The sequence below is a fragment of the Acomys russatus genome, chromosome 21 (genome assembly GCF_903995435.1).
Source record: "Acomys russatus chromosome 21, mAcoRus1.1, whole genome shotgun sequence".
Taxonomy (NCBI): Eukaryota; Metazoa; Chordata; class Mammalia; order Rodentia; family Muridae; genus Acomys; species Acomys russatus.
The window spans coordinates 45,000,452-45,010,965 of record NC_067157.1 but is presented as its reverse complement, the minus strand read 5'-3'; positions in this window follow the sequence as shown (position 1 = coordinate 45,010,965).

Below are 10,514 nucleotides of genomic sequence, written 5' to 3'. Positions count from 1 at the left end.
GGTGGTTGGAGAAGACTGTGCAGACAGACTAAACAAGAGAAAGCTTTAGTTTCTCAGCCATTAACAGGGAGAAGGCGTCCTGACGTCATCCCAGTGCCTTTCCTAATGACACTGGGGAGCAAATGGCTAGCTAGTACAGCATCTAACACTCATGTCCCACTCAGGTTGCTAACACTGGCAGGCCCAAGTTTCCTGATGGTGTTAGGTGGATTTTGGAATATTCCCTCCTGTTCTTTCCCATTCCCCCCCCCCCCGGTAACCAGGAGAATGCCCTTCTAACATCCAGTAGTCAGAATAAGGAGGGAGCCAGCAGCCAGAGAGGAGAGCAAAGCTTAGCCATTCAAATAGTGTGGTGGTTTGAATAGGTATGGCCCCATAGCCTCAATCTGCCCATAGGGAGTAGCACTATTAGCAGGTATGGCCTTGTTGGAGGAAGTGTGGCCTTGTTAGAGGAAGTGTGTCACTGTGGGTGCAGGCTTTGAGCTCTCAGAAGCTCAAGTCAGTTCACTTCTGGCTGCCTGCAGATCAGGGTGTAGAATGAATGCTTAGCTCTTTCTCCAGCACCATGTCTACCTGTGTGCCACCATGCTTCCTGCCATGATGATAATGAACTAAACTGAGCTGTAAGCCAGCCCCAGTTAAATATTTTCCTTATAAAAGTTGCTTGGTCCTCCTCAGTCACAGACATAGGGGAGGGGAATAGCTTGAAAGCAGGAGGGAGGGAGGAATGGGAGGATAGAAGGGATGGGATAACAATTAGATGTAATATGAATAAATTAATTTAAAATATTTTTTCAATGAAAAAAAAAAGTTGCTTGATCATGGTGTCCCCACAGCCACAGAAGCCCTAACTAAGACAAGCAGCTTGGTAAACCTCAAACCACAGGCTGTGTTGATAAAAAAAACAGAAAAGTCCTCAAGCTTGAAATTAGATTTGTTCATCATGTTGCCAGGCTTTCAGTCACCAAAGTGCTTTCAACTGTTGGATTCCAGTCTTGGACTCTACCCTCCTTCCTACCCACCACTTCAAGATTCTTTTCACAGTTGTTACCGTGTTTGATCTTTCTAACAGCCTGCGAGGCAAGTGTGGTGGCTTTTCATAGATCCTCCTATTTTCTTTTCAAATACATTTATCTGGGCTGATGAGATGGCTCAACAGGTAAAGCTCTACAAGCCTCACAAGCTGAGTTCGATCCCTGGGACCCACGTAAAGAGAGGTGTGAACTGACCCCTACAGGCTTGTTCTTGGCCTCCACACACTTGCCATGGCACGCACACACACACAGACACACACCATTGCCACCACCATCACACCATACACACATATAGCACATTTCCCTATTGTTGAGGGCCAAAGACTAACTCTCTTGCTTGGGTCACGTGTTGATTGGTTATAGAGAAGAGGCTAGGGCCATAGACCATCCATCCCAGGTCTTCCCTGGGACACTAAAACATGATTTTTCTGAATTTTCTAATTGGTTAAGAAGCATGCAAAATTAAACGGAAGAAGACACACGAGCCCGTACCAGCTATAGATCAAGTTTTCTCTGTGTGCCTTTGTCTTTGGATAGCAAATGAGACTGGCAAATAAGTGCAGGGTCTCTAAATGTTTCTCCGGTGTGCCAAGATTGACAGAGTGCACGACTGAGCACCTTTTTAACTCTAAAAAACAAGATAAGACAAACAAACAAAAAAAAAACCCACAAAACCTAAAAAGCAAGAAATAGGGTCTAAAGAAGTCCTCTACAAGATGATATTTTTTAGTTCTCATATAAGCAGCTATTTTACTCCATAGTACAGCTAAATTAGTTTTAATACAAACATGAATTATTTAATTTACCCCACACACATTTTTTTTAACTAAAATTGATTTTTTTTTTTTTGTGCCAATGCACTGGCTCACCATGGTCTCCTGCATGCTTGTCATTCAGCACAGAGTGAACAGATGTGCAACATGAAATCTCCATTTACACCTTACTTAACACCTCTAGCTTTACACCTCATAGATGGCACATAGGTCTCAAAGAGGAAGGTATGAGACCATACCAAAGGCTGGCAATGAGTACCAAGGAGATAATTATTTAAAGCATTGATTTTTTTTTTTAATCTGTTGTTTGTTCATTTGAGACAGGCTTTCGTGTATCTCGGGTTTAGCTTTGTACTTGTTATATAAGGGATACTGGCCTTCAACTCCGGATCCTCCTAACTTCACCTCCCAAACTGCTGGGATTGAACCATGACTCACCACCCCCAGGCACAATGTACTGATTGTTAGATTGTTTGTGTTCCATTAGGAGCAGGCTAACAAGAGCCATCCTGTTAAAGGAGCTCATTAGACATGTGGGCTTTCTAGAAGGTGATCAGGTATTTTACAAGGTCTGTACCATGATGCACCCTCAGAACTGCTTCCAGCCTCTGACAGAATGTCAAGAGCCATTGATTTGGGGGAGTTCAGTAGGCATGTGCACTGCTGCATCTCTCTGAAATCTGGCATTAGAGCCAGGCATGGTGGCACATGCCATTAATCCCAGCACTCAGGGAGGCAGAGGCAGGTGGATCACTGTGAGTCTAAGGCCAGCTTGGTCTACAAAGCAAGTCCAGGACAGCCAAGGTTACACAAAGAAATCCTGTCTCAAAAACAAACAAACAAACAAACAAACAAAAACAAATACAAAAAAAAAACACCTGGCATTGGTGTGAACTGTTATTTTCTGGGTATTGACCAGCTCTGACTGAGCAAACGTCCTACAGGATCTTGCTGAGGATGTACTGTTTATTGTTCAGATGAATGAATCCCTGATTATGGAATTCCTGATTTGATTCAAATAGTTTTAAAAGTTAAATTGTTTTAGGTATTCTAAAACAATTTAGAGACTTTATGACTGCAATAAATACCTTTGTGGACCTCCAGATGATGCCTCACTAGTGGATAGCCTTGAAGCAGATTTGTGGCCTCAAATAAGCCTTCACTCCAGATGGCACCATGAATCTTGGTATTCACCATGAATATAGGCAAGTTGGTTTAAACTATCCATAAACCCAAGATATAAAGGGACTACCTAGAAATGTCTAAATTAAGCATGAATGTTAATGTTTAAATATACAAACTGTTCTAATTCCTTATACCTTGTCACTTTGTGACATCATATGCTGTCATTTAAATTTACTCTCTTTCTTAGAATGAAAGACAGATAAAATTATTGTCCTGAACTCATTATGAACTAAAAGATAGCTGGATAATGTATAGTTAGATCAGTCCTAATGGAAAAGTCATATTTTCTTGTAAGTGTTAGACCCTGTTAGCCTTTAGGCCTTGTCAACCTTTGTCACTCTGTACTCACTGTGAACTTATGTAATGGATACATAGATAAAAAAAAATGTTTAGCTTTAAAACATGTAACCTGTTGTGTTTTAGAATTCATCTTTTTTGTGATTAATTGCCCTTTTTGACTATGAGGTAACTCCCTTTTCTCAGAAGTATAAGTATGGTAACCAACAATAAACTGTTGAAATTGGGAAGCTTAACTTCAGTTGAAGTTAAGATGCCTAACTTCATCCACCTTTTCTCTTGAATTGTGTTGGGGACGATAGGCCATATGGCCAGTGTTCAACCATCTTGTCCAAGTCTGTACCTTTAAGTCTCTGTTTTTCCCAGAACTTGCCTTTCACCAGAAACTAGCTGACCCTGTTGTGGGTCAACAGTTAGACTAAAGACAGATAGAGGTGGAGCAACCCTGTTATGGTTTAGCAGTTAGACTAGACAAAGAGGGTGCCAGATATCCTGTGTGGCAGGACATTATGACCCTGCCTGGAATTCCCTGTGTTTTGAGAAAAGCCTGCAGCTGCGTTGCTAGAGCAATATGCTTCCCTGCCTTCTGACTTATAAAAGCTGCTGCCTGACTAATAAAGTTTGAGAGTTTGATCAATCAGACTTGCTCTTTTTCTTTGTGTCTTTCATTCTCAATAGGTGACCTCCCTCCTGAGTTTTAGTCGAACCCCGCAGGCCAGGGCATGAATGTATGTGTGTGAGAGTGGTTTATTTTCTATTACTGTCTTATTTCTTATTTCCCTGTAGATTTTCAAATAAGTTAGCAGACTCAGAGCTTTACCATCAGCCTTCTAGGGCTAGCAGTTCTAAGTTTACATTAGCTTACTAGAGATCTCCACAAAGAGTCCTATTTATAGATCAAAGAGGCTCCTTTTTCAAAGAGGAAAAATCAGCTCTCTCTAATGGAGTCTTACTGGGTACATGAACCACACTAAAGGGCAGGCCCCATGCCCAGCAGATGGCCAAAACAAAATGAGCTCACTGGAAATGTTGGAAGCTTCTTGTTTTCCTTTCGTTTTGTTTTGTCTCATAATGCTTTGTCTGGTTTTTATTGTTGTTGTTTTTACCTTACAGATTTTTTGCATATGTATTATGGTTTCTGACTTTGTTTCTATGAGTTTCCTTTGTGTGTGCATATGTGTGTCTCTGCATTTGTCTGTATTTCTTGTACGTTTTTTTTTTTTTTTGCTTTCTTTTTTCTGTCTGTTTGTTTTGTTCTATTTTGTTTGTTTTTATTTTACATTATTTTATTTTAATCACTATTTTTTACATTTGTTTTGTGATGAAAGGGAGAGAGAGACAGGGTGTCAATTTGAATAAGTTGGGTAGTGGGGGAGGATCTGGGAGGAGTTGGGGAGGGGAAATTGTAATCATAATATGTTGTATGAGAAAAATCTATTTTCAATAAAATAAATTTAAAAATAAAAATGGTTCCGCTGAGTACAGTAATTTCAACTAGTTTAAGCTATTGCTCAGCAGTCAGCCATCCATCTTTCATCTGTCACCAATAGCTGCTACTGTCCTGATGTACATGTCTTTGAGCACAATTTTTCTTTAAAGCTGTAGTTCCATGTGGTTGTGCCTGTGGCTCCACAGATCATTTTTCAACAAGCACATCTTCCCCTAAGTACTGTGAAAGGTTACAAAACTGGCCTAATATAAACATAGATTTCTTCTTCTTCTTCTTCTTCTTCTTCTTCTTCTTCTTCTTCTTCTTCTTCTTCTTCTTCTTCTTCTTCTTCTTCTTCCTTTTTCTTCTTGATCTCACACAATGGAAAGTCATATACTTTCTACAGCATAAGAATCCATGCTGAAGTATTTTATTCACCATTTTTGTGTCAATATTCATAAGGTAAATTGGTCTGAAATTCTCTTTCTTTGTTGAGTACTTGTGTGGTTTAGGTATCAAGGTGACTGTTGTCTTATAGAATAAGTTTGGTAATGTTCCTTATGTTTATATTTTGTAAAATATTTTTGAGTAGTGGTATTAGCTTGTCTTTGAAAGTCTGGTAGAATACTACACTAAAACCATCTGCCCCTGCTTTTTTTTAGTTGGTTGGTTCATTGGTTGGTTGGTATAACTTTAATGACTGCTTCTATTTCCTCAGGGGTTACAGAGCCCTTTGAATTGTTTAACTGATCTTGATTTAACTTTGGTAAGTGATGTCTATTTTTAAAATGTACTTTTCTTTTAGATTTTCCAATTTTGTGGAGTACAGGCTTTTGAAGTAAGACTTACTGATTCTTTGGATTGCCTCAGTGTCTGTTGTCATGTCCTCTTTTTCATTTCTGATTTTGTTAATTTGGATTCTCTCTCTCTCTCTCTCTCTCTCTCTCTCTCTCTCTCTCTCTCTCTCGTCTCTCTCTCTCTCTCTCTCTCTCTCTCTCTCCTGCTTTCTCTCTCTCTCTCTCTCTCGTGCTTTTTACTTAATTTCTCTATCTTATTGGTTTTATCAAAGAACCATCTTTTGGTTTCTTTGATTATTTGTATTATTCTCTTTGTTTCTAATTTATTTATGTCAGCCCTGAGTTTGATTATTTCCTGTTACCTACTCCTCTTGTGTATGTTATCTTCTTTTTTCTCTAGAGCTTCCAGGTGTGCTTTTAAGTTGATAGTATGAGATCTCTCCAATTACTTTATATAGAAGCTTTGTGCTATGAACTTTCCCCCATAACAATGCTTTCATTGTATCCTATAACTTGGGTATGTTGTGCCTTCATTTTTATTGAAATCTATAAAGACTTTAATTTTTTAATTTCTTCCCTGACACAGTGGTCATTGAGTAGAAAGTTGTTCAGTTTCCATGAGTTTGTAGGCTTTCTGTTGTTTCTGTTGTTATTGAAGTCCAGCTTTAATCCATGATAGTCTGAAATATAAATTTTCTTGTATATGTTGAGGCTTTTTGTGACTGAGTATAGGGTCAACTTTGGAGAAAGTTCTGAAATGTACTGAGAAGGTATATTTTTCTGTGTGCTGTGGTTAATTTATAAGTATTGCCTAATAAATATTGATACACTAAAAAAAAAATCCATGCTGAACCATAAAAGTTGTTATCTTTGTTATTGTTCTGCTTTGTTACCGTGACCCCTTTAAGCTTCATAATGAAACCCCAGAGGATGGTAATAAAGCACACACAACCAGTCTCATAAGGCATGTTCATACGGGGTCCTGAAGACTCAATTTACAACCATTTGTACTTGGTTTTCATGGAAGGCTGATGTCCTACTGTTGTTGTGACTGGGGCTATATGCTTAGACTTTTTTCATCCTAAGGAGATTGACCACAGCCTGATTCTAGAACCCATGTTTGAAATAACTATTAATCTTACTGCCTGCATAGCGATCATGCACACATATATACAAATGCGCATATATGGCCACATATGTATATATTATAAAGTTTTATTTACACACTTTTGAGACTATAACTAATGCCATTTTAATGGTATATATGTGGGGGGAGGGCAAGACAACAGGTACATGGCATGCATGTTACTATTTTTTTTTTTTTTTGCTGCTGCTGCCTCTTCCTTGTAGTGAATATAAACATGGTTTTGTGTGTGTGTGTGTGTGTGTGTGGGGGGGGGGGGGGGTTTTATTGTTTTGTTTTGTTTGATTTGATCCCAAGTGTGGGACAGGTATTAGATGTAAACATGTTTTTGTTTTGATCCCACGTATGAGATGGGGAACAGACTTGTGAGAGAGCAAGTGATATTTATCCACGCAGAAGTTTTTGTTTTGTTTTGTTTTGTCTTGTTTGATTTGATCCCAAGTGTGGGACAGGTATTAGATGTAAACATGTTTTTGTTTTGATCCCACGTATGAGATGGGGAACAGACTTGTGAGAGAGCAAGTGATATTTATCCACGCAGAAGTTTTTGTTTTGTTTTGTTTTGTCTTGTTTGATTCGATCCCAAGTGTGGGACAGGTATTAGATGTAAACATGTTTTTGTTTTGATCCCACGTATGAGATGGGGAACAGACTTGTGAGAGAGCAAGTGATATTTATCCACGCAGAAGTTGAACCACTTCGTAGGGGCCGGGGGAGGGGGCTTGGTTTTTGCCAGCTGAAAAACATCCTAGTACAGACTCGGAGAGGATATATATATTCATATGCCCAAAACAAGAGGCTAGGGTTTTTTGGGTCTTGGTGTTGTTTGGCTGTTCACTGCTCCACTTCGAGACACTCCTAGAGAGACTGCTCCAGAGAATGCTTCGAGGCTCCAGGCTCTGCCTACTGTTCCAGGTTCCAGCAGCGACTTTGTTGGAATTGCTGTTCTGCTGAAATCCTGGCACCTATGCCAGGGCAATCACTCCCAGGAACTGAATTCAACAAGGTCTACTTCTCCTGCTCTCATAAACCTCCTTTCTCTCCTATCTAGGGCAGGTGGGTTGGAAGAGAGGTAGAAGCATTTAAAGAAACCCAGATAAAGTAGGTTTGGAAATGGTCGAGCCTACACTTCCTATTTTACAAGAGGAGTGAAGATAAAACTGCATTTCTCAGACTCTTCTGCAATCAAACTCCTGAATGAGATTCAGATTCCACCAATCAAATGCAACAGAATTGGAGCAAGGCCAGGCATCTGTTGCCCTGTATAGCACGCATGGTTATAGAGACATGTGGTTTCTCAGGAACCTTGGAAACCACACCAGCATGTGGTCACAGCTTTGAGGGTCCCAGTATCCATTAAGGGCAGATTCTCAGAGGCACAGTGTGAGTCCAGACCAGAGCAACTATGTCTTCTGGCTGTGGTGACTTCTTAACTATAGTGGTTTCCTACCCTTGCTCGGTGGTTTCCTGTAACTGCTGCAGAAGTGGTTGGGAGGAATTATAAGATGGCAGAAGACACCCAGGTATCATCTGTTAGAGCTCCCAGGAAATGATCTGTGGAAATTTGAAAAACAGTTTCTAGGAGAAGAGAATGGTGCCCGAGATTTTCTATTTTAATAAGAAAACAGGCTGGATGCTGGTGGTACAGGACTTTTTTTGCAAGCACTTAGGAAGAAGAGGCCAGCAGGTCTTTATGAGTTCAAGGTCAGCTTGGTCTACTGAGTGAGTTCCAGCATAGCCAAGGCTGCACAGAGAAATCTTGCCTTGAGAGAAACAAACAAAAAGTGAAATAGGGAACTTGACAAGATAGGAAAAAACTGAACAACCAACAACCAAAGAAACAAACAAACAAAAACAACTAATTCACAACTACGAGACTGGCTCATCTGAAGTATCACCCTGTCCACACTAAGAGGGAACACTTACTATAGACTGAAGGAAATAGAGAGGCTTTGAGAATCTTTACTTTACATTCAATAAAAGACCTGAAAGAAGTGCTGGACCCAATACAGTAGTAGCACCCGAAGAGAGAGATTGACGCTAGGGAAACCCTCTCTCCTTGGTGTTGTGTGTTTAATATTTTCGCTCAGTAGAAGCCACATGCCAGCCATTACAAACCAGCTCACTGCATCATCAGCTAAGCAACCCAAGAGATCCTCTGCAAGCCACACTCTTGGGAAACTGAGGGCAGGTGTCATAGGACAGATGACACACCGAAACTGGCCACCTGCGTATTGATGGGCTATGGGAAAGAAACTTTGAATTGGGACTATGCAGCATGCAGAGAGTTGGCCATCTTCTGATTGGAACCAGAGTCTACAAAGGGACTTTTGCACAGGCTCCAAGAGGGTCTCTGTATACTGGGAAGGACCTGTCCTGGGGGCTGAACCTGCATTTACAACCAGAATCCTTAAGGAACAACCAGAGATGTGAAAGCCTCTAAGACTCCTCCCATGAAGCCTGGTCCACATCCATGCACTGGACCAGCAGCTGTTATCCAGTCTTGCAAAAGAAGACCTAGGGGGAGAAGTTACATGTCCACTGCAGAGGAATTCTTGGGCACCAGAGAAACTTCTAGAAGCCAGGCAAGGAACTCCAAGAGACCTGAGACTGAATGCAGTAATCAGGCTAACCTAGCTCTCTTCCTCCTTCATGTCTGTTTCTCCTTTAATACACAATGCCTAATTGACAGACCCTGCTCTGTTCTCATCCTCTGTCATTTTTTGTCCTCCCTTCTTACCCTTTGCATTTTCACTTTCCTCTTTTAAAAAACAAAACAAACAAACAAGAACAAAAAACATGGACACTGGCCTGGTTTGCCATCTCTCTGTATTTCAGACTCTTTAGAGATGAGACCAAAATTCTCACATGATCTAATTGTATGTCTTTACCCTTCTCTTCTCAGTCTATGTTTAGCCAATCCCACCCCCAAGTCTTACTTCACCGATACTGATCACTATCTCTTTCTTTTCAGCTCATAAACACAGTGAGTCATACACTGATAATGCGTAGGACTGCCAGTGTATTTATTTCCTAAAATGAGGTCAACTGGACACAATTTGGAATTCGGGGAAAGGGAGTCATTTTTCTTTTCTTCTTCCCACTATGCAGCCCTGGCTATCCTGGGATTTGCTATGTAGATCAGGCTGGCCTTAAACTCACAAGAGAGCTCCCAACCTCGGCCTCCTATGCACTGGGATTAGAGGTGTTCACCACCATACCTAAAAAGACAGTTGGGGAATGGTCTACATCAGGTTAGTCTGTGGAAATGTCTGTAAGAGGGTTGTTTTGCCGCCTAATTGATGTTGGAAACCAGTGTGAGCAGCAGCATCCTCTAGTCAGAGTATGTAGAGGTGATGTCACTAGCTGTTTTAACCTCCTGCCATTTTGACTTCCCTGGGATGGATCATAACTGAATTAAACCCCCTTCTCCCTTAAATTGTTTTTTGTCCGGATATTTTATCAGAATAACAGAAATGAAACTAGAACATGAGGCGGCCATTTTTAGTTCTCTGTGTTTTCACAGTAGGTATAACCCTGGATAGTGACTGTCATTGCAGACAGTGCTCTGGTATCAGGGGAGGACTAGGGTTAGAAATGAGAAAGAGGGAACTCAAACAGTGTGAGGTAAAAATGTTCTGCAAGCCAAAACAGAACAGAAGGCAAGATCCTTTGTGATTAGGATCAGACAGGCAAGATCCTTTGCGATTAGGATCAGACAGGCAAGAGCATTAGAATCACCAACACAAAGAAATACGAAGTATCTTGACCATCATGAGAATGGCATTTCTAAAAAAAGTAATTTTAAAACAGTTACCATTGTGTGTGAGAAAAAAAAATACCTTATAGTACACA